We start from the raw sequence: 25,228 nt of genomic DNA, 5'->3' as shown, positions 1-25,228 counted from the left end.
AACTCCCATGGACTCAATGCCCATCGCAGTAACAAGCGGCATCCGTCTATAACTAAACCTTACCTTCTCTTTATGATGACTTGCGGAGCGCTTGGTGTGTTTTCTTGCCACTGTTAATATGCACGGTTAGTGCCACCCTGTCTCCGCCCGCGCTGTCTTCAAGAGCATCCGGAACGTCGCGACGGGACAATGTCAACGCCTCGGCGTATTTTCGCGGAATGGTTTAAACGCACCTCATGTACGATTGCCTATTGATGCCTTCCCGCCATTTAACGCGGCCTCACGCTCATATGTGACTGACCATAGATCTAGATGACTAGATGAGACGGCATCTGTCCGTCAGTACCTGAAGCCCGCGGCCATCTTGGTTCAGCCTCGACCCGTCTGTGCGGATTACCTGGTACGATGGAAGGGTCGGGATTTGGTGTTGGTGGCAAATACGTCATTGTTTTGCGGTTTTCGTTGGATATATTGTGTGGTAGCATGGTTTTTGCATGCCACAGATAAACGCAATAAGCCGTGGGTTTTTGTTTTGTTATTGTAGTTAAGATAGTGGTGACGGTGCCATTCGCAGACGCAAATCAGGCAACATGGTACCCTTTCAAGGGGACATTGATGGTCTAACTGGGGTCAGAGCCCCCCCCCCCACCCCCAGTTTTTTTCTTTTTGATCATCTCTTGTAACTTTTTAAACGGACCCTCTGATTCTTGTATTTAACGTAACCAGATGAGTACCTTTTCATGGTTGTACATTAGGGATATTATAATCACGAAGTTATGTTGCAATAACTTACTAACTGGTTCCCGTAGTATTTATTTCTTTTTGGTGTATTATTGGTGTTTTTCTTTAAATTGCAAGTAACATATAATTTTATGACACCCTGTTTTTTCATTGGAAGTATCAATGCATTTAACCTGTGCCAAAATTTTGGTATTGTTTTGTTTTCTATTTCTAATGAAGACACAGTGTGTTAGTGCATGAAGAACAGTAGCAACACTGTCGGCTGTGCATTTTGCTAATAATTTTTGGCCGGTGCACTAAAATTCTGGCCATATGTTTGCCGGAAGATTATGGTAGGTGCCTGTTTGTGTAAAGTTTTGTCATGGTGTGCCTTTGATTCTTGGTATCATGAATAACAACATGGGAATGACTTGGCGTCTAAAAAGTGGATTTTTTTGTACCTCTTGGCATTTCCGGCGGAAGAGGACCGTCATCACCAGGTGAAATCTGGTCCACTGAGTAACTGTCATATGCCCAGTACTTTACAACCCTGACGTGACTGTTAAATTACCCCTGCCACACAGACCAATGCACCGGGTCGATTTTCAACTGTTTAACGTAAGCACGCTCTCAGCTGGCGAATAGTTGGTTTAGGTGTCGCTCCAGGTATATGGTCGCATTTAACATCCGAAAGTGTTTTCGAACCGAAAGGTTTCCGAACATACTCCGCTCACTTCCATAGACGTAGCATGCAGATATAACTGTGGTGGGATGTGGGCACTTTAAAATCATGTGCCCGTAAAAGAAATGGACCAGCGCTCGAACTAACATCACAGAAGGATGCTTTGGTAGGATTTTTCTCCATTAGTTTGTGGGTACCCGGCATATGCCTACAAACCAAAATGTTCCCACATCCCAGGTGTATTACATTTTATGTGCCCGTACACCAACGACTTGCAGACTGTTTCGGTACACAGCAGCTGTTTCAGTACACGACCACTGTTTCAGTACGCAGCAGCATCAGGCGTCACTATCTCAGTGCACAGCAGCGCGGCCGTCACTATCTCAGTACAACAGCAGCGTGGGCCGTCATTATCTCCGTACACAGCAGCGTGGGCCGTCACTATCTCCGTGCACAGCAGTAGTGGACGCCATCCGTGCCCAGAACCACACAACAAGGGGGCGGGGCTGGCTTATCGCTGTCTGCGGCGCGCCGCTGCTGATGACGGCCGGCGCCAGTGGCCGGGCCAGCCTTGGCTGGCCGTCGGCCGCTGCGCCGCGGCGAGGACACGGCACGTGCGAGCCCGCAGACAGCCAGCCAGCCCCTGGCCCAGAACCAGGCGAAAAACAAATGGGCCCTGGCGATCATGGCACGGCGCACGCTGGAGGTCATAGCAATGACGAGAAACAGTCCCGGGCGGCGTCATTGCCGGGGGAAGGGGAGGGGTGCTTCTCCATAGACTGCTGGACTTTAACGGCGCAGTTATGGCATGGCCACATCAGAATGTACTAACACACCTAAAATATCATACCGGCCGCCATGAGACGGGAGCGACACTCTAGGAACACAACGGTATCGATAAAGACATGGCTACAATGGAAACGATGGTGACATGGTGGGAAACATGGCATACGCTGAAGATGAATCCGTTTCTCGTCGTTACATTGACCATCAGCAACGAAGAAAAATGGTAGAGACGCGCGGGGAGTGGCGACGAAGGAAATAATGGCAGGCAATGGAGAAGCCGGGATGCAGTACACCACGATTGAGAACGACGAAAGCCCTCTGCGTCGACGGAGAATACTGTGATGCAAGAGATGGAAGGCAGAAGGGAGCCGTTCGTTATCACATATCAAGCTTCTGCATGGTTGTGGAAGAAACAGGTCCGTCGGTAGCACGGTAATATTCGAAGCAGGGAGGTACTGCAATGCAAAGCGAAGTAATGAGCACAAACGGGTCTTCTTGACACGACATGCCCAGAACATAATGCATATGGGTCTCCCTCATGCCTTCATAAGTGCCACCATACATGGCACTTTTTCTGACCTGAATTCATGATACGCTGATCAACTAATAGGCAGCGAGGTACGCTGAGGTGAGAGCCAATGTCCGCTGCTAGTGTATGTGCCAGTACGGCCGGGTGCCGTGGAGACGCTACCGCAGCCCCAGTTTGTCGAAATCCCGTAAATGACAGACACCTCGACCGATTAAGCTGCATATTGGTGCCCCAATCCCGGCCCGCGAGCATTTCACGCGCGCCAGCAGCCGGCCGTTCGCCACTGAAAGCCCCTCCCATTCTCGGGCGGCCCGGCCGACCTGTGACCTTTGGAGGAGGCGCGCCCGGCGGCCGGCGCCGCAGGGCGTAACGACCCGGACGAGTGTGTCAGAGCGTTGGCCGGCCACCGGCCGCCGGCCGCGCCTCCGTTGCCACTGATCAGCGACGGTCCCCGCCGGCAGTAAACGCTGCCGTGATTCAGACCGGGCGCGCGTGCTCCGTGGCCGTTCGTCTACATGATGAGGCGGAGCGCGGATATCTGCAGCCGGCAGCTGTGGCGGAGCGGCGCGTGCGACAAGGCGGTCCCTCGCCAGCCGCTGAAGTGCTCCACTTGGACGCACACTGGGTGATCGCACCGTGGCTTGCTTCAGCGCGGCCGCTGCCAGTGCCACTTGCATATGTGATGTGAAATAGGTGCAAGTAGCAACGCTGGTGCACATTCATCAGGCATGACGCAAAGCGACTCTTCGTCGATGATGATTTCGCAGTAAAGGCGATGCATGAAATGGATTATTCCACGTCTGCATGGGTGTTTTGCAGTGAGCTAGAATCGCTTTTGAACTAGGGGAGAGTGAAAAATTCCATCACGTAAAGACAATACAGGAGTGAAAAATTCAAGTTACAAAAGCCGAAACTTATGAGTCAGTGAGAGATGTTCCAGCAGGCATACATTTGAAGTTGGCATGGATGTATTGTCAGAAACATAACAACATGTTCTTTTTAACATCTTTAGTCATTACAATGGAACAGAATACACTAAAGAAAAGTATTTTCGTAATAATGTAGAGATTATCAAAAACTATGTAGCGGCATTGTTTTGATGCTCCGCTTCGCATTTCCCGTCCACGAGATTTTTAAGCACAAAACAAGGCAAAGGAATTCAACAACAAAAACGACAGCCAAAAATTCAACAAGCATAAAGCATTCAAACAAAAAAGCCTTGGACTCCTGCACAATCAAACACCACAGCCATGCCTCTGGCTTCTGTTCAGACAGGGTCAGGAAAATAAATATCATGTCACGTTTCTTGCAAAATACCGATGCTTGTTTCCATAAAAGTAACCTAAGTTGAACCTAAAGAAGTGTTACCTCATCTCATCCTGTGTAATCTTTTTTATCACAGCAGCATTTGTGAGCCAATGATTCTCGCAACATTCCTAATACCACTTGCTGTGCAATTAACCAACTTACCCTAATTAGGACTAGCCCATATGCTCAATATGATCTCAACTCACCCCACCTATTTCTTGCCAGCAGCACTTTTGATAACACATGATAAAACTTATGTTTGGCTGGTTTCAACCTGCAATTTGGTTTAATTTATTTGTGTCAGCTTGTTCACACCAGACAGTTAACAACACACAGGTCAGAACCTCTCAAATCACTTTGAACAACATATTCTGATTGTCATGGTTAGCCTCTGTCAAGAGCAATGGTTATGTTCCACAAAACAATATGTTTCCCTCAAACATAACGTAACTTATAGATGGCCACAAAACCAGCTTTGCTGCTTGCCATTTCATCTGCAAAAAAGACAGCCATTAGGGTTTGGTTATTCATATTTAATGAGTTAAGTTTGAAACGTTGGCATGATATTTTAAATGGGAATGTCTACTTGCTTGAAAACAACATCCACCTGACATTGTAAGTGCTATGCAGCTTATAATACTCCTGTACTAAAAATATAGCGCATATCTAAAGCACAGTCATTTTCCAGTCAGCGAACTATGACAACGATGGACAACATGTTATTAAAGCAGACATCAGGGACCACTTAAATAAATTTGAGGCAAATAGTCAAGTTATGGAACAAAATCGTTTGATTAATGTGATGAAAGCAGGTAATATTAGCAATTAGTTGGTCCACAGCAGAAACTCACTGGCTTTTTAAGGGTAGGCTTCTTTCTGCTGTCACACACGAAATGGCAGCATGTTTCGCGCGGTCTGCTGACAGACAGGGTCATGCAACCCATCCACAAAATATGAATATCGATCATGCTCACCAACCTACAAGATAAAAGAGTATTTCGCTACCAAACACTTCTGTATTAGCTGCGTCATGTCTGTCCCAAAGCTATGTACGGCAGGATAATGTAACGTGATGTGGTACTGAAACTGAAGAGGGTAGACTTATCATTATTGAGCCCCACCATGAACCATAAAACGGCTTACCGGGGGTTTAACAGGACAAAAATGGCGATAACAACAAGTTTCGTACTTCCAATTGTTTCCCTCATTCCCTACGAATTGTTAACGCTTGGGTGCATATCAAACATGTTTGGGCGGCTAGCAAATTAGTCTGATTTATATGTGAAATATATGCAGGTTTGCAGTAAAGAACTTATGCAGAGGAGATTTGATGACCATGCGGTCAACATTTCAAGCTACAGATGGTGTCTTAAAGGATGATCGGAAAGACAGGAAAAATGATATTGTATCACACTCGTATGAGACCAAGAAAAACAAAAGTAATGAAATAGATATGGACATTAAAGGTTGTTTGATCAAACTTTGTGCTCAACTAGCTTGAATAAAAATATGTGAAAAGGAGTGCGCAAATTTTGATATTCAGCTTTTAGATTTAATTTCTAAGGCATTTTTATTTTTCACCCCTTCGTTTCGGGAGTGGCGCAATTTAGTGGTCAAGTTTTTCCGGTAAAAGAAATACGTGGGGTAAAATTCTCTACCAGACTTTGCTGGTGTTTGTATGAGGCTTTGCTTTGCTGTGGTGTATGCGTAGTGTGACCCTCAAAAATAGGGGATGCGTGAAAACCTTGCATTTGGCGTACAGCTAAAGATTGTGATGCATTTTGTAAACAAACCAAACATGATACATGCACGCGGCTGGAGTCGCTGAGTCTCCCGGGCTTGAGGGAACCTGGTACCCTTACTCTGTGTATACATAGGCGTGACTCAGATGTAGGTGAGGCAGGATAGAGCCATGGGTGTCCGTGTTCTGTGCAGCCTTATTTATGCTCGATGGTTTCAATTGAGGTCGGTTTTGGATGACACCTTGAAACCTCTTAAAGGGAAATATGGGTTGATATCTGTGTTAGTCAATATCGGGTAGAATTGAAAAATTCCCACGAGATATGGGAAAAAGGGAGTGAAAAACTATTCCTAATAGGGTGTTCCTTTACACTCAAAGTGGGCAATTCTAGCACACTGGGGGGTTTGAACTGAGATAGCCGTTTTCAAGACCATTTCTTGCATTTTACCGTTATGTCTTTCTTAGGCTTTAAATCCTCTTGTGTCTGAGCTCGTCGCACGTTAACTCGAGCAGCCTATTTCGGGCCACCTACTTGACAGTCATTTGACCTAAATGTCGTCATTGAAACGCCGCACGAATTCCCCCACCTCAAGGGGCAGATTGCGTTCAAGGTCAATAATAGTATCGCCAAAAGAATATTGTTGTCTAAAGTACATTAGCATACATCGTCGTATCGACAGGCAGACTTGGCTGACATCCATTTGTAAACCGCTGATTGCGTGTCTCGATCACACACCGCGTTGCGTGATGCATTACACAGGCATTTGGGCGGTTCCACTCGTTATGACTGACGTGATACTGATAATAACTTGGGAATAACGCCGTAACCGAGAATGCAAATGCAATCCAAACATACAATCAGCAAGAAAATGTGCAAGAACTCCACTAAAAAGGCCAAAACACATGAGTATACCGCTAAGAACATAAACTCAGACACACAGGTTCCGATGGAAACTTACGGCCCTTGAAGTACAACAAGTGAGTGCGCCGTCCGATACAGTGACAGTTCCGACACGACCAATCTGGTAGCGACTAACGTCATAAAACGTTCTGTGACACAATCTAACGATTATGTATTGAGGAGCGAGTGAACGAAATAGCGAGATTTTGTCATTTCGGGGAGCATTTTGCACTTCAAAGCATACCGATAGTTACCTGTGGGCTTTTCCATCATATCTTATGTTTACGTCCGTATGTTCAATTATGGAACACTCCCTATAACGTTACAGCTGGGCGTGCATAGTACCTGAAATGCAAACAATATTTCTTATCGCACAATACTGCAATCATAAGACATGCTCTTAAAGCGGTTGCGTGCTGGCAATTTAGCAGGCTCACTCGGGTGAAACGAAAGACATCTGTAAGCAAGTTTAACTGACAGAGATTTGCGTCATTTTTTTCATGCGGCGCAGACGCAATTCGGTCTTTGGAGATCTTGAAAGGGAACGTTTCACATTTGAAGATATCAAAGCAACCATCAGATGTGATGAAATAAGCTCACTTATAACTATTGGTATGCTGTGGACAAAATGCTGTAGACAAACTACTATAGTTCTCGGTTTAGCAAATATGATCAAGATGTCATTGTTTGATTACGTCGTCGTACCATGCAAAACATTGATTGAGAGCCGACTGACGGCCGTTGTACCTGGAAATCGTGCTCACAAACGCCAGATATGAACGGCTCGAGAATTCTGTTTTTCTTGGCCTCGATCTCCGCATGGTTAATGCAACGACAGGATATAAATGACGTTATTATGACGACGTGAATGGGTAACCGGATGACCAGTCACCACTTGAAAGTCGCCACGAAATGGCTTGCGCATCTTCGCGGGCGTGTAGCTCAGAAACAAAAGGGGATTAAGTCTTCAGAAGGGCAAGACTGCGAACTGCACAGAATAATCTTCAAGGTTTTTCAATTCAAAACCCCATTCAAATAGGGAACACTCTCTTTAAGAACAATGACACATTGCAACACGGAAAAAATCCGTGGGTTGCAGAGCTAGATCCACGGAGCGGAGCGGATTAATTGATCCATTTTCACCAAAACACGGATTTGGGTCGCACTGGATTTTAAAATTTGCCTGCCCACAAGGTTTTGACAGATAGGAAGGCGGTAAAACCAACTAATGTTCAACTGGCTATTTGAGTGCTCATTTGAGAGAAGTCAGCACACAAGAGATTTAAGTTCGTCAAATGTAATTATTGTAATGCACTCATCTACCAATTTTACTGATATGATTACAGATGAATATCTGACAAATGAGAGACAGATGACAGTTGGCACAGGAAGACTCCCGTCAGTAAGAACAAATTAAGTGGACGTCGATTAGCCACGTAGTGCTCAAGGCGAAAAAAACGTCATCATCGGTTTATGAGACTGGAAATCGAGTAACTGGAGAAAGGTCCGTAACCGAGCATGTGAATGCAAGTAAAAACCATAAAATAGCGTACAATTTTCAAGAATACCGCAGGACAGGCTAAACGACGATATTCTGGTTCAGCACACAAAACGACATTCTGGTTCAGCAAGTACTCACTAGTCAACAAGCGACCTCTCAGCATGTATGGCAATGAGTCAAACTGTTTATTGTAGTGGCAGTTCTGACACGGCCAGTCTGGCAGCGACTATGACGTCGTTAAAATGTTCCATGACGGTATCAAACGATGACGTACTGATGAGCGCATAGTTACTAAAAAGTAAAATTGCATTGCTTCACCAGTATTTAGGATTCAAAACGTACCAACAGTTACGACAAAGTTTTTCCGTCATGTGAGATGCTTGCCTCGATATCTCAAAATGTGGAAAATTATTTCTAAGTGCCAAAGGCTGGTCAAAATAGGAACATTTCACTAATTCGCAAATGCGGTCCTAAGTGTGACATCATTTGATGACCCCATGGAAAGTCTTTCTGACATCAGGTCGCTACCGGAGTTGCCGCGTCACAATTGCCGGCCTGGCGGACGGTGCGACTCACTCGTGGTACCTTTACACGTCACAAGGTGGAGTTGTTGACTCATGTGGGTGAATTCAACGGACGAGCGCATTTGCGTGCGTTCTCGTGGCATTTTTGCGTATCGTTCCGTGATGGCATCTTCCCTGCTTGCATCTGCATTTTGGGTTACAGTGCTATTCTCGGATTGTTCGGCGGTCAGGCTCATATCCGTCATTTCTAGTTGTTACCCACATGCCTGTGCTATTTAGGGGGAAACGTGCTTCGTAATGGAACATCTGCATATTATCCTAATCCATGATTGATCTTATATCCTCGTGACGTTCATCCGGGACAGGTTACTCTGAAATGGCCGTGACTAGCCAAAAGGGCTCTAATCGAAACAACCCAAATAACCTTAACGGGATCGAAATGTCTGCTTTTTTATCCTCCTTGTCGCCGTATCCTACATCCTTGCGACGCCGCCTTTGTCCAGAGCAGGATGCGTGCGCCAGCCATGAGTGTGCCGAAGTGCCCCCTGGCTGGTGTGTCCGTCCAAGCGCTTTTCTTGGGTGGCCATAGCATTCTTGACCGCACAAAACGGTGAATGAGGTGGGATGCCTGCGTGACGTTTCTATCACATCATGCATGTCTGGGTGACATTCTTGCACGCGGCGGTCATAGCTGCACAAGCTCTCATGCATCAGGCTCAGAAGCAAGCAAACTTGAGATCTTCAAAAGGACATGACTCTGAACTGTGGGAATGGTCATGAAAATTTAGTCCCTAATATCCACGGACGGTCAGCTGACCATTTGACTACTAAGTCCCGTGGTCCCGTGACATCATCGGTTGCCCGTAGTGTTGGTTTGAGAGCTGCACCACGATGCAGGCAGGAGTGATTTGATAGTCAGGAGTTAATGACGTCAGTGGAGTAATTTTCCCTATGACCACTGAAAGGATGACAGGGGCTAATGAAAATGCTCTTATCGGATCAAAAACCCGTACGAATGAGAATAGTCCGTTTAAATTATAGTAACTAACGTGATCACAGACACCTTCCCGGGTGGCATATATATATATATATATATATATATATATATATATATATATACATATATATATATATAAGTATATATATATATACATATACATATATATATATATATATATATATATATATATATACATGCATATATATGTATGGTTGCAGTTAGAAACGTGGAAGGACCAACATTGTCCTGTAAGTGGTGCCAAAGGCGCATAAGTCGTTGACGCAAATGGCTGTCGTGTGCAGTGTTGCTAAAGCACGGGTATGTCTGATGGGGGATTTGCGCTGCCTGCCACTGCAATGATCAAAGTTTTTTTCGCGCCAGCAACGCCTGAATTCGCCAGCACTTGCACCAAATTTCGACAACAGTTTCGCTCACTCGGCTGCTGGTGGACGTAAGACAGAGCTTCAAGCCCGACAGAATCCCAACACCATTTTCTGTCCGGCCGAATGAAGCAGGCGGGTTCGCAGAATACGGGGGCGCTCCCCAGGGTGCTGTGGACGCGCATTTCTTCACCGGTTGTCTCGAAGCGCAATCCATCTTCAGCAGACAGACACCAGCGGCGCGTCCGACGCTCACGCGAGCCGCCGCTGCCTGAGGCGACGGGGGGGGGGGGGGGGGGGGGGGGGGAGCGGGGACGCGGAGTGCGCTGCGGTCCGGCCCGAGCACGCTGGCGACACCGTGCGCAAGCTCCCACCACCATCCGTCACTCGAGCTCCACCGACTCGGTGGGAAGTGCTGGGGGGTGGTGGACACCGTGCATACGCGTGTTGCGTGGACCGCGTGCACGAGGAGCATTACTTCCAACACACAGCGCTAGTGTTGGAAAGTGCGCACATCACAGCTAGACACAGGTTAGGTGGAGTCGGCCACTGGTGACCGAACAACGCCGCCTGCAGAGCTGCGGCGATGTGCCGTCCGGCCGCAATGGTGTCTGGCCATGGGCGAAAGATGGTAATCGATAAGGAAAGATAGTATTCGGTAAATACGCTCTATTCATTATGTAATAATTACGTGTTCGGTACATATATTAAACATATATTATATAAGGAATGACACTATTGTGAACCAGATGAGCGACAGTCTTCGGGCAACCCAGGGTGAGGGCCGGACCGACGCTGAACTCCCAGACCGATCAAACCATTGCCTGGTCACCGACATGCTTCTTCCTATAACCTACGCCCAGGGATATGGGTTTCTATCCAGATGGTGGGGAACTCCAAACTTTCAAATTTGAGAAGTGCGTGAAATTTGACAGAAACCTGTTTTTGAAGTATATTTGTGTCTTGGAGTGTTCAGTCGTCTTTTTCCTGTTTATCAGCGCACCACCCCTCCGCATTTTCAACTCATTTTACGTAATTACGTCCTCGTCTTGACTCACCGCTCACTCACCGCCACCCACCACGAGACCGCCGCCGGCTACCAACCGGCCCGTTTATAGCCTTACCGCCGGTCAGATATGCTAAAGCTTAAATACCGCCGTCCGCCGCCCCTCCACAGGCCGTGGCTGTCCAGCTACCCGGGCTGAGACTGTTCTGCCGCCGCCCGCGACTGACCGGCTACCCGACCTGAGACCGTCCTGCCACCGCCCGCGGCTGACCGGCTACCCGACCTGAGACCGTTCTGCCACCGCCCGCGACCGCCCGGCTACCCGACCTGAAACCGTCCTGCCACGGCCCGCGAACGTCCGGCTACCCGACCTGAGACCGTTCTGCCACTGCACGCGACTGCCCGGCTACCGCCCGCCCACCGCTGGCACCCAGCCTCGGGGAGCACGTAGATGGCAGACGGCGTCCGAAATCCCAGCAACGTGACCCGCTTATTCTGCCGAGAGTGGTCGGGTTCTGCGGTTCACGGGGCACGTGATAGCTGCAGACTTTCAGCGAAGACGAGGATCAGGAAACGAGAAACTGCTAATGATCTGTCAGCTACCTAACTCGGAGCTGGGAAGCGTGTGGGCAAGGCTCTTTGCGCAGGAAACACATTGACTCGACGCTTATAGGTTTGGTGGTCACACTGAATGGCAGGATACGCCACGGCAGAGACCATACTGGTCGCAGTACTGCAGCGAAACCCGGACAAGTGGCTGTCCATAAATAGCGTTATGTCTTTCGGGTCGTTTTCAACCCGCTTTCCTGGTCACAGTTACATGGAAGAATCCCCTCGTTCCATGGTTACGATGTGTTAAAGGCGTGATGTCTTCGTGCAGCGGTTCGGCTCAGCTTGGTCAGGGAGAGACGTGTAACGACGCGGCGATCTGTATTGGACCGAGTCCAGTGGCGTCCTGCCCTGCTATCCGAGACAGGCACGACATGACATTTAGTTCGGGTGAATAACCACTCATAAGTCAGCTTGCATACACGCATCTATCACGCGTCCCGTGCGGGCCTCCACGGGACAGCGGTCAGCGCCCGCGGCGATAGGTCGCATTCCATTGCGCGGTCGAGGCCGCGCCGCGACACGGCAGGGACGCCATGCTGTGCCGCCGGGCCGACTAGGCGTGCTCACAACAAAAGGGAATGGTCCACATTTGGAGATATTGAAACAAACATTAGATATAATGAAATAAGCTCAGTTGTAACTATTGGCATGCTTTCGAGTGGAAGGACTGCTCTAGGGGACATCATTTCTCTATTTAGTAAATATGCTTCTCATTACGTCACTGCTAGCGTCATGGAACGTTTGGCTGACGTCCTGGTGCTACTAAACTAGCCGTGCAAAATTTCCATCGCGTGTATATTGAATCATGGGTTCTGTTCGAAGAAGTATTCCACATTTATATGGGAGTGTGAACTGAAATGGACATCTTGAAGATCTCCCGGTGCTGCGCACAATCCTACCCTTCTTAAGACCTAAGCCCCTCTAGCAAGCCCCTCATGCCTGCGAAAATGGGGAAAGGTGTATCGGAGAGAGTATTTCAAAGTCACCTTGGCATTCATGATGTCATAATAACGTCATTCAAATCCTACCATTCCATAAGCCATGTGGCGATCGAGGCCAATACAAATCAAATTGTTCAGGTGTTCATATCTGGTGTTCATATCTGGTGTTCTGGTGTTCTGGTGTTCTGGTGTTCTATTGGTCCATATTTAAGCTATAGATGCGAGACGCATGGCAGGCGTGTTTCTTGTCATTACAGGAAGCCAACGGCATCCGGCTTCGAGTTTTCGATTCGCTTTTAAAGATTTAGCATCAAGTGCATCCCCCTCTGACGCAACATTGCGCTACACGAAGCTTCTCTTCCCCTCGTTACCATTACGTTAGACAACATCGTCATTTCATGCATAACGTGATTAATAGGCTACTCCCAAAACCGACATTTTAAAGCATTTCCGATGATTGATTACGGCGAATCTGGCCTGCAAGGCCAAACTGATGTGTACACCACCCGCCTTCTCCATGACAGACTGCACGTTGACGTAAATCTGACATGCAAAGGAGAGAACTCGACAGGCACTGAATTAAAAGGGCACTTCACTTCCCTCACTTTACCACGTCATCTCAATCATTTGTTTGCATGCAAGTGCGAGGCTGCATTGTTCACCTGCATCCCGTTAAACCACGGTAAGCCCATTCAGAACACCGCCGAATCATTCTGAATGCCTCGCCCGAGCCACAGTGAGAAGAATCGTCTGCCTTTGAACGTTTCCTATCCAAAGCTTACGGATAAAGAGTTATCCGTTTTCAGAACGGAGAACTTTACGACTGCGCTCTGAGCGAAAAGGTGGTGATTCAGACAGATGACGGTGCTCTCCCGGCGCGGTTTCCTTGCGTGACCCATTCTGCTACGGCCGATGGACGACGGAGAAGTGGGGTACGCTCATCGATTCCTGCCGTTCTCACCCGGCTGAGAACAACCTCACCTCGGAAAGGGTCTGGGCCTCAGGCGACCCAAGCCGTCCACGACACCTGTCCCGGCTGCAGTGTGTGCTTGTATGAGCGCGAATGATGCGTGGTCCAGCACGTCACACACTCATCAATATCTTCTAATATAGGCAGCAAGGTGAATGCATCCTGATCTCTAAAATTCAAGCAAACCGCCGCATTGCTTTTTCCAAAAACTGATGAACCCGAGCCAGCCACTGGTTAAAAACCTGCTGCTGTTATGATTTGTAGTTTGAACTGTGTTGCACCTCTTAGCCACACTTCCGATGTGTTTAAATCGCGGCTGATATGGTGGTATAGGAAGACTGCAATACGGCGAGTTTCCAGATAACACCTACGTTTTAGCGCGCAGTTGTTACATATAATAACCGTGCAAGCATGAACCAAGTCACTGGTAATCGTGATGTTATGCGCGCTGCTTCGGCAGCATGCGTCCGTGTGCTTTACGTGACGATGAGGAACAATGGGCTTAAGTATACATAAAACAACGCGTATATCATTGGCAAGTTGTGTGCTTGACCAGGGCCCGCAAAGCAGCCAGCTTGCATTGATTTTTTTTCTTCTCCATTGTAGCCAAGTCTTTTAAATTAAATAAAAAGCGACAGAAAACAAAAAACGTCGTTAAGTTGCTCTGTATTTCATTAAGAAGCTCCCAACTGACTTCATTCTCCCTTAGACTTCTTGTTATCTCTACTGAGCTGTTCAGTGCATTTGGAAGGAACATTATTCACATAGCTAAGGCAGAAGTAAAAGCCTTAATCCTTGGAGAAAAACCAGGAGGATGGAGATATAGACGGATTGATGTTTCGGCAACATGCCTTTGTCGAACAATAGCAGAAGCTTTTGTTAAGATAAAGGCATTTTGCTAAAATATCAACCCATCTATATCTCCATTCTCCTGGCTTTTCTCCAAGGATTAAGGCCATTATTACTGCCTTATTCGTGTGATCTCAATTGTGCACTCAAAACTAAGTTGTCGAGTCATCAAAAATACAGGGCGACCCAAAACACAGGCTCGCGCACACTTTGTTTGACGTCTTCTTTTATGACGTCCTCAAACCTGTGCCGAGATTGGTTGAAAGAGAGCTTAACAGGCCGTGTGATCAGTCTCAAGACTGATTTTGAGTCGGCACCTCATAGCCCAGACCGTAGCCCCCCATATTTCTTCCTTTGGGGCCTTGTAAAAGACAAAGTGTACGCAGGAAGACCCAGAACAATCCCGTTACTCAAGGAAGCCATCAGGAAGATCAGAGCCATTCCCCGGTTGGTTTATTAGGACGTCACGGATAACTTTGTGCTGCGCCTCAGGAGAAGCACGGAGCTAAATGGAGGTTATCTCGAACACATGCTCTAGAATGAAGAAGAAAGGGATGGAGGTTCTCATGTTTAAATCTGTTTTAAACACAATAAACTAGTTCTAAATGACCAAAGTGTCATTCAGTTCTGACAGAAATCTAAGAAATGAGGCTATCGAAAGGTGGGGCCCGCTTTTTGGGGTAACCCAGCGTATGATGAGCTTGGATAGTAAATGGAGGGCATGTGCCACACTTGAATACCTGTTGCCGCTGGACTTCACTGCAATCTACGTGCCGTTTACTCCAGGAGGTGTGCTTTATAAGTTGCAAGATCAGCCAGCTGTTATACCAAATTGCTGTATTATCATTCCCGTTTCTAAAACCTCAACATGTATAATAAGCAAACACGCGAAGCACATATATATATATATATATATATATATATATATATATCGTTAAGTGTTCAGGCCAGATGGTATCTCCTATCCTTCGCCTGTTCAAAGATATTCTGCTTCTTTTCTAAGGAAGTCAAAAGAGATCGGTTTACATCGACTTATGGTTGGACATTGCTTTTTCTTAACTGACACAACCTCTCCGGAGGCACGCGTATTCGCTGAGAGAGACAGAAACGGCGGACGTAGTCCAATGTGGCTCATTTACGTTATGACAGGTTCACACCCTGATACGTTTATCTCGCGACAAAAATGCCTTAAACAGGTTGTGACGGTGCCGTTTTACGCCTCCAGTTGATGACGATTTTGAAACCATCACTGGCCGCGGTGAAGACAGGTGGCATGCGGCGTCGCCATCGCTGTGCGGTGTTCCTCCAAATGGACGCGTCACGCCGCCATTTGAGCCCCACCGGTCCGCAACGTCGCGTTCCAGGAAGCTCTTAGCCTGCTTCTGTTCGCTCAGCGACGGGCTCTCACTTCAGCCGAGCACTTCAGACCGGCTGAATTGCGCCAATCGCTCTCGCTTTCTATGTAAATGGGCTCCGATTGAGTTGACGCCGGTGTGAGGCCGTCCGCCGGTCACCTTCGCAGATTCGCATGCTGGTCTGGAGCGCCGCTGTAGGGCATGATGCTGCACATGCAGCCGTCTACAAACTGGTCCCAGCCACCTGATCACTCCTTCCATGGCGCAGCGCGATCGGCTGCGTCAGGATCACTTGCCCTCCGCGTGTATGGTGAGGTGACTAATGCGGCGGCCCATGGGGGTAAGGGAATGGTTCCGCGTTTGCAGCACAAAGAATCAATAGACCCACATGTAAACCAGTCCGACTGTCATAGCTACTCGACCAGTAAAGCGTCGTATGTGGCATGGATACAAGTGCCTGGATCCCAGTTTTGGTTCATGGTTCTCACTGGCTCCATCGACAAATTAAAACCCTAGATCCTGGCTCGCACTGGTTCTTTCGACAAAACAGATCCCTAGATCCTGGTTCCTGCTAGATCTTTCTACAAACCATATTCCTGGATCTTGGGTCTTACTGGTTCTTTAAACAAAACGGAACCCTGGATCCTGGTTTCCACTGGTTCTTCCGACAAAACAAAACCCGATATCCTAGTGCCTGCTGGATACCTCGACAAACTTAGATCCCGGATCTTGGTTCTCACTGGTTCTTTGGACAAGTCAAAATCCTAGATCCTGGTTCCCGCTGGTTCCTTCAAAAAAACGAACTCTGGATCCTGGTACCCTCTGGTTCCTTAGCAAACCTGGACGTGGTTCCTGGTACATGGTTTCTTGCGCTAAGAAGTTTTTTTTGAAAACACTGAGCCTTGCATGCTGGCTTTCACTGATTTTTTTTTATAAAAGTAAAAGACCCTGGCTTATGGTTTTTAGCCACAAAGTAATGCAAGTCACACACGACGTGCCACATGTTTTTGTTTCCATATTTTTTGAAAATCATATACCACACGCAAGTCAAAGTCAGCACGCCCTGGTTCCATGCTGCAAATAAAAAGCTTACCTGCTAGTTGAAGGCCATTGTCTACAACTGAGAAGTGATTGCCTGACAGCTGAAGCTACCACATGAAATATCTTCACATTTACAACACAACTGTAACAAGTCACACTGTGCAGGCATGTCGAACAGTAAGCATGCCCTGATGCCACCACTACAACTAAGTAAGCTCACTGTCAGTTGAAAATGATTGCCTTACATTTGCAAATCGGTACCGGACAGCTGAAACCCAATTCAATTTCAAGGTAATAGAAAAACTGTTAGAATTCTTACTATACAACCGTCAGGGTCCCTAAATTTCTCTCAGAGTTGCAGCTGCCAGAATGGTAACAGCTTTTCTTGGTAAAATGTGTCATATCTTCCTTTGACTGTGATGTGACGAATGAAGAAGCCAGAAGGGACTGAGATCCCTAGCTTTTGGAAAATTCAAAATAGCTCGGTATGTCCATGTCGCGTTCATGTCCTTCCCGCTCATCAGACTGGCAAGTTCCTATCAAATGGTATCCTCCTTGCTGATATCGAAACAAGATGCGGTCAGATCCTGCTGCCGTATAAGGGATGAAATGGATTAGGTATATAAAAATACGGTGATGTATAGAAATTACATTCTGGCACAATCAGAGTGGTGTTGCTAGTGTGGGTCGGTCAGGAAATAATTGATCCTTCATCCAATGTCTACGAACCTGTACAGCTTCTGAGCAACTGTGAAACAGTGGTAAGCTCATGTCCATGTATGTGCTATGGCACGCGTTCTCTGGCCTTGTTGCTACGATGCTGTCACGAAAGCTTGCGGTCACCTGTGTTTGTGTCTGCTGAGGGCTTATTGGGGCTTACTGGGATGGAAAGGGGCTTCCATAACGGCGACCGATGAGAAATGATTTGTTGGCAGGCACAATGTCAGACAAAGAAGCAATTAGTCAGCGAATATGGGGTTATTGCACTGAAGCATAAATTTCTCATATTTGCAGAAATTCTACTTCCCAGTCTTGGCGGAAGGCTGTTGCAACTGCTAAAAGTGGATGTTAGAGGTACATGTACACGAAAACAGGCATACAAAAAATGAAATGGTCAGATTCACATAACTGCACTCTCCGTGTGCCACTCTGCAATGTGTGACAGATGTCTGTGAGATCTCATTGTGACAGGGTTGCATCAAGCAACAAAAAGTTGGAAAGCTTTCTGAAATGGCCAAAATGCATTGTTTCCATTCATTTGTAAGAATTTTAAAGGGCACCAAAAGTGCAGTCTCCAATTATTGGATCATCTGAGCTCTCCCAACTCTGAGACAAAAAGCGGAAATAGCCATTTTCCCTGCTCAGCCTCTGAAACTATTTCTAATTGCGCCCTTGAGTAAGACCTTGCTCAACCTTGCAAATCAGGACTGACAGGGGTCTCAAAGAAGGATTCTGGATCTTCCTGCCTACATTTCGATCACTCCAGATTAGAGATTGGTTATTGCTGGACCTTGGCTTAATCCTGCACTGTGTCTTGGTTCTTGCTGGATATCAACATTTCCAGACTGGATCTTGGTTCTTCCTGGTTTTCTTGACATATGTTAGACTGGATCTTGGCTCTTAATGGATGTTTCGACACAATCCCAGGGTGGCTTTCGGTTCTTGTTGATCATTTTGGCTTCGTATTAGACCGAACCCTTGTTCTTGCTAGATCTTTCTGCTCGTCAGCCTGGATCTTGGCTCTTGATGAATTTTTCATATCGCCAGGCTGGATCTTGGTTCTTGCTGGATCTTTCGAATGAACATAAGGCCAGACCCTGCCTTTTGCTGGATCTTTCGACTTAAGATGGGGTTGGATCCTAGTTCCAGCTCAATGCCTCGACCTAATATCAGAATGGCCCCTGAGGATTTCCTGGGTCCGGAACCAAGAACCGGTTCCCGGAAAGATACCCTGGGAACCAGGCGCATGTCTTATGTTATGGGACGAGGGCAGTGAAAACATATGTAAGAGCTGTCGGAAGATCATTATGTAGATTATGGAACAAATAAAGCCGACACCAAACATGCCAGACACCTTCGACCATCGGTGGAAGTGATTTGATGATGGCATTGGAAAACACACCTCCGGTGGAATTCTATGGGGCGAAAGTCGCTGATGCAATACGTGCGGTCTAATTCCCCACAAACATTGGACGCGACCGTGACGCAACGATCGAGTGGTTTACACACTTGGCTTCTGCACGGCGGGTCCGGGCCCGGAACCCGCCGTGCTATCAGACCTGAAGGCTCATATGGCCATCGCTGTTGCTATAGCTTCGTAATAGGAGCATCGCTTGCAAAGAAACCGGGCTATGAGTTCGGCCAGCATTACCACTTGCCAACCACGAAATTGATGGATGCGCAGTTCTTCCGTCTTCTGGCAATTATGACCGAAGTACTGCGAAAGGCAATATTTTAGTTGTGTATCGGTCACAACAAACAGGTCTCAACGAGCCTGTGTAGTCTGACGACCCGCATCCTTATAATGCCACGACGTTCCGCATTCAGATCGGTGTCTGAGTAGTTGGCTGTGGCCGTTTCCGCTTTCCGATCAATTATTTGCGCGCCCGCATGGGTCGGGCAGATTGAAATCCGTTAGTGATTTGCAGCCCTTTAATTCACGGCAAATTGCATGGTGGAGCTAGTGTCACGTCTGCACTTGCTCAGGCTGCTGAAGTCTGACACCAATCCTTAAAAAAACATCCCAACATTCAATGGTGGGCGAAACCATCGCTTGCGAATACATCGCGTGCTAGTCTGCACACACAGATCCACACTGTCTCCAATACGGTTTTTCTTGTTTCTCTCTGTTAGCATAAGTTGGTCTTGTGTCGCCACCACGCCCGGTCGTTCACATCTGCACACGGTTCCAGCGCGCGTCCTTTAGCCCGTTCCACAAGTTCAAAATTCTGCCTCTTCCATCTTAATCAGATGAAGAGGTGAAATCATGGTGACATTGTAACACTGTGGAAAAATTGTCTGATCACACAGTTTGCGTACAAATGTTGATGTGGTTTAAGAAACGATGTACGCAGCACGTCCGTACCAGAATAACGCTTGTTTTTGCTGCATTTGCGTAAGTACTCGATCAGTACCTGCAAGCGCTTGAGTTTCCAGAAAGCGTGACGAACGGGCCAGGTCGAGTCGGCCGCTGAAGTAGAATAATGCCTCATGGTTCAAGCGCGGCTCGCTTGGTCTGGGGCCTCGCTGGTGGCCGCACGCTCGCCATTTTAATTCAGTATATTTCTGTAGTGTCTTACTTTTACGCGGTGCACCGGCATAGCAGTCGCTGTATGGTGCAGTTTCGTAGGACTCCAGGCGCCACCTCACATTTTCTGTAGGTCGTCGCGAAGAATCCGTAGCCCCGCTCCCAGCCCTGCATTCCCATCATGCCGGGCATTAGCCTCGCCCCTGGTCTTCGTTCAGACCTCCGGATGTTACCGCCAGGTCTGACGCCAGGGTCTGATCTCTGTCTGACCTTGGTCCCGATGTGACACTGCGCCCTGTACGCCGGGGTCTGATCTCTGTCTGATCTTGGTCCCGATGCGACACCGCGCCTTGCCACGCGCGCCCACATGTCCCGGGGAGGAGCGCCGGGATGCTGCCCGGCTGCCCGGCGGCCCCGCCCCCTCTCCTGACGCCGTCGATATTTCGAACGACCCGCTGTAATGTGCAGGTGGCCGGAATTAAAATCCCCTGGCAGGTTCGGCCCGCCCGGTCGATAGCTCAGCCAACAGCGGCTGGTACGGGCGCGACAGAGGCTGACCGAGCCGCCGGCCCCTCCGGCACACGCCATCAGAGCGACCGCCCGTGCCGACGGCGCGCGCGTCGCCCCCCCCCCCCCCCCCCCCCGATGACTTCGCGGATGCAGAGCACGCGTCCAGGCGCCACGGTTGCTCGACGGAAACGAAATGAACTGCAGCTATTATCCTGCGAGACATGTGAGCTCCACGCCTACGCCCCTCCCCCTCTCTTTAGTGGCATGAACAGGAAGGGTAACGCAACTCACTGGAAAGGATACCAGGGGTGGCCTGTTCTGGGTTAGCACCTAAACTGACCACAGGTCCTCTAAGGGCATTGCCACCTTATTTATTTACAAGTATTACCCAAGAAGATCGGTACGTGCCGTGGTTGTGGCGTGCCATACTAGCACGACGGAGCGCACGTAAATGATACTGCCATCAGAGCCGGGTGCCTACCATCCCCAGCAAAATTTAACAGCCAAACACCACTTGGTGAGCCCTGAACAGGCCATAAACTCCCGGGTCAGCGGGGGATCTTTACGGCGGAACTTTAACGTGATGCAATGTTCAGCGCTGTGCGCCCTGCCCTCTGATGTTACCTGACCGTTAGCGCGGCCGCTGCCACCGGCTGCACGCTATCCCAGTAGGGACAAATAGCAAACGCCTAAGGTGACTTGAACCCATCCCCGCCGGAGGTCTTTGAACCGGCAGGCAGGCGCTCTAGCCCGTTGCGCTATTGGGATGGGCGTACACGCAACGTGGGAAGGTGCAATTTCAACATACGGATTGCTGGCGTATCTGCAGATCGGTGGCGTACCTTGCAAGTGGCTGCATCATGACCAGGGTGTTGAGGAACGAAATAGCTCCCTTGGGTACGATGGAAATGATGTTTGGAACCGTATGTACAGCTTCACAACGCAGCACAGCGACCATGAGCAGAGCTTCGAAACGTCGAGTTTCCTCAATATCACCAATTTTTAACGTCTTATAGCCACTGTCCCCTAGTACTAAAGTACACTTCAAAGGTCGATCAGTCTCAACACGACAACTCCCACCTCATCACCCTGAGACTCCAATATTCAAGAACTTTCCTACAGCAATTAGCAACAGTGTCGAAGCGTTGGTCACGCTATTTTGCACGACGGCCACTCTGGAGAACCACTTGATCTTAAGTTTTCTACTAATATGCCCCACTCAACAAGTTTTCCACTAATAACCTATCAGTGCGCCTGTTGAGGAGTTCATGCAGGCTCAGTTTGCGCTTTTAGGATGGCACACTGTGGCAGTGTACCAAATAATTATCCATCAGCTTCCGTCTTTACGTGTCAGGGCACGCCATCTTAACTAGAAACATCTTTTTGCGCCTCGGGCCATCTTCATCTTCGAACGGCAAATGAAAACCCTTGTCTCTAAAAACTTTGCAAAAAACAATGACCATCCCCACCGCAAAGTACGTGAGACGATCCACGTGCGTTAACTGAAACCCCTGATAAACAGAACTATTTTGCCCTGGGGAATCATGTAGTCTTCGTCTGCGCATAGCTTGCGTATTTGATCTGATGCAATTTCCGGCAATTTGTTGGGTCAAAGTGTAAGCAATTTGTATCGTTTCATGAAGTGTGTTCTGAGAACAAACTCCGTATATGTTTGTTAACGCACGGCGGCATATGGTGTCTGTTTCATATTTTTACATGTTGGCACTGTTACAAGGTTCGTGACCTAAAATGCATTAAAAATATATATTACAAAACGCCTAATGCTGAACGAATATCGTGAGGTCAATTCTTTTGAATTAGTTAAATGCCAACACATTTCACGGTGAACACCGAAATAACCAGGTGCCATCGTTCCGTGGAATGTTATCCAAGGCGTCGACGTATGCCATTTAAATGTTAAATGGTTATCTGACACTAGTGGCATAACAAACCACGGGACGACCTGGTACGGCAACGGCTTCAGCATTAGAGACAAGCGATAGTGTGTTTGACAAGCCTTGGCACTATCGACATAGTGCGGGGCAGGTCAGAACACACGGAGCACGCATATCTGAGAATCAAGTAAAAACGTGAACTAATCTCTCACCGGAACAGGTCAGCTACAACGTCCATAATGAATCACCCAAAGTAGTACATGAGAAAACATTTTCCTCGGCGCATTGTAACCAGAAAATGAAGCGGGGGGGGGGGGGGGCAGCTGTCTCCTCATCGAGAAAGTACGCGAGCTTGTGGACGTCGAAACCTTAGCTCCCACGTCAGGGCCACGGTTTCTCCTCTCAACGCTCGGCACTACACGCTTATTTAACTTCATCATATATAGACGAACAGCGCTGCCAACTTGATTCTGGGGAATTTCATTCCAGGCTGCTAATGGTGGCCCAGCGTTAAATAATGTCTGCTGATGGAGCCGCTGGGACGGCCCCGGGGTCAGGGTTCGTCCAACTTATTAGCGTGTACCAGCCGGCCTCCTATGGTTCAGCCGGAATCCTATGGTTCAGTCGGCCTCCTATGGTTCAGCCGGCATACTACGGCCAATGCTTCGACCGCAATCACTGCAGATCATATGAAGTCAAAAATAGCGTGATAAGGTGATGAAATATTTTTCGTCCGCTTATCATAACGGATAAACATGGGAAAAATCCTTTCAAGGAAATCAAACAAGGGGAAATATCGAAATCTTTGATTTATTGTTTTGCCTTTTAGGCCTTTCAATAGCTTGCCCACAGACGGTCCCAGTCATCGGTCTGAAATTCTGCCGCTTGCTGAGTTTATGAAGTAGGTAGCTGCACGTCGCTACAAGTATCTGAGTCAGCGCTACGATGCTTGTGGGACGTCACCGACGGTACAAACGTGTGGGCACCGCGCTGTCGGAACCAGCAACGACGGGATGCCCAAAGCTACAGTGTCATTCAGTATTCAGCATTCTAGTAAGCCGTTCACAATGATAGGCTGCAGCGCCGTGAGTCAGCTGACGGCGGCGTACACGCGCGCACGGATCGCCCGCCTGTGTCGGCCCGGCGTGGGTCTCATCACGCGACAGAGCGTCTCAGGCCCGGACTCCCAGCCTGCCTGCCAGGCCCCGCATCACCGCCAAAACATCGCTGCGGAGAGAGCAGAGCAAACCCCGGTAACAGTGCTTAACCGCGTGGTCTCCGCCTAAGTCAGGAACTAGCCAAGTAGTGCTCACGCGCCGCCGATACACGTTTTTGGCTTGCGGCTGAGCTCGGGCTGTTCACGCCGTGAATTAAAGGGAGCGTTCCACATTTGCATTGTGTTTGAAACTGCAATAGACATCTTAAAAAATATTTCGGTTCACTTCACAGCCCTGCCTTTCTTAAGCCATAAAAGTCTCTAGTTTCTGAGCTACACACGTGCGAAGATGTGCAACTTTTGCACGCAGACTATTTCACGGCCACCCAGGCATCCATGACGCCATGATAACGCAATTAAAATTCTGCCATCCCATTAGCCATGCAGCGATCAAGGTAAAAAATGTCGTTGTCGAGTCGTCCATATCTGGCGCTCGTGAGCACGATTTCCAGATATATCGGCCGTCCAGATGTATTGGCTCTGAATTAATGTTGTGCAAGATGCGATGATGTAATAAAAAATGATGCGTTGAGGAGCGTATTCACTGGACAGAGAAATCGTGTTATCTAGGGTAGCCTTGGCAGCTTAGAAGTATACCAAGAGTTATAATTGAGCTTATTTCATCTCCAACCGTGGGACATTCCCTTTAATCCCCGTCAGCTGCGGCCGTTTCGAACGTTCCGCAGTGGTGGGTCACAACCCCCCCTCCCCCACACACCCCCGCACACATACTGACGGTCACACACACTATGTGCTAAAGCACGAGCAAAAACAAAGAGAAGAACGGTTGAAGTATGCGCGGTCTGCAACTTTTCCTGAAATCCGGTTTTATATTTATTAAAGGTTGGATATTTTTAGCTGGTGGAGCGTTGGGATGGTACAAAAGCTGGTTCTGCAGACAATCGAATATCTACGTTCTCGCAATGGCAGTAAGGCCTAACTTCCACTTAACTATGCTTTAACCTTTCCAGTGCTCACCTTACATGATCATCACGCTACAACGTGACAACCAAAGCGCAGTCGTCTCAGTTGGTTTACGTACCACAGTGATAGTGATACATTGTGCAAATTCTACATTCTACATTATCTTGGACAACTTTCACGAGTTATTCTGGCGTAAATCTGACCTCGAATGATCATGGTCTCACCATTAACACATCAAGCTACTTTTGTACATAATCCACGATATCATGGACTCACCTGGTGTTGACTCTTAAGACTTGGTCTGACGTTACTCGGACACCAGATTCATTTCGTAAGACCCTAACAATCACTACGATCTGCATACGGGCCGGTTAAGTATCTCCGGAAAGAGCCCTGAGCTGCTGCGCCATCTCCGCCTATTCTGACAAGAGTAACTGACAATTTGTGAACATCAACAGGCTACGCCGCGCACGCTTGGGACGTGGCGCCCAGTGGATTTCCATCGAAAACGTAAACAGGGGTCCGCTCCGACCGCCGGAACGCACTCAACGGCCTTGATCAGGACGTTCCAATTCCCTCGGCATCTTGGG

General features: G+C 48.1%; 1 protein-coding gene across 1 annotated transcript in view; it reads right to left on the bottom strand.

Moving 5' to 3' along the window:
- The window catches only part of LOC119110539 (neo-calmodulin), a 249,042-nt gene extending 224,050 nt beyond the window's left edge, over positions 1–24,992 (bottom strand). The window contains exon 1 of the mRNA XM_037234403.1: positions 24,915–24,992. The gene's annotated coding sequence lies outside the window, so the exon portion shown is untranslated. The remainder of the gene's footprint in view (positions 1–24,914) is intronic.
- Positions 24,993–25,228: the final 236 nt, after the last annotated feature.

The sequence above is a fragment of the Pollicipes pollicipes genome, unplaced genomic scaffold (assembly GCF_011947565.3).
Source record: "Pollicipes pollicipes isolate AB1234 unplaced genomic scaffold, Ppol_2.1 Scaffold_7231;HRSCAF=8579_pilon_pilon_pilon, whole genome shotgun sequence".
Lineage (NCBI taxonomy): Eukaryota > Metazoa > Arthropoda > Thecostraca > Pollicipedomorpha > Pollicipedidae > Pollicipes > Pollicipes pollicipes.
Note: the sequence above shows the minus strand (reverse complement) of the source record. Positions and strands in the feature narration are given on the sequence as shown.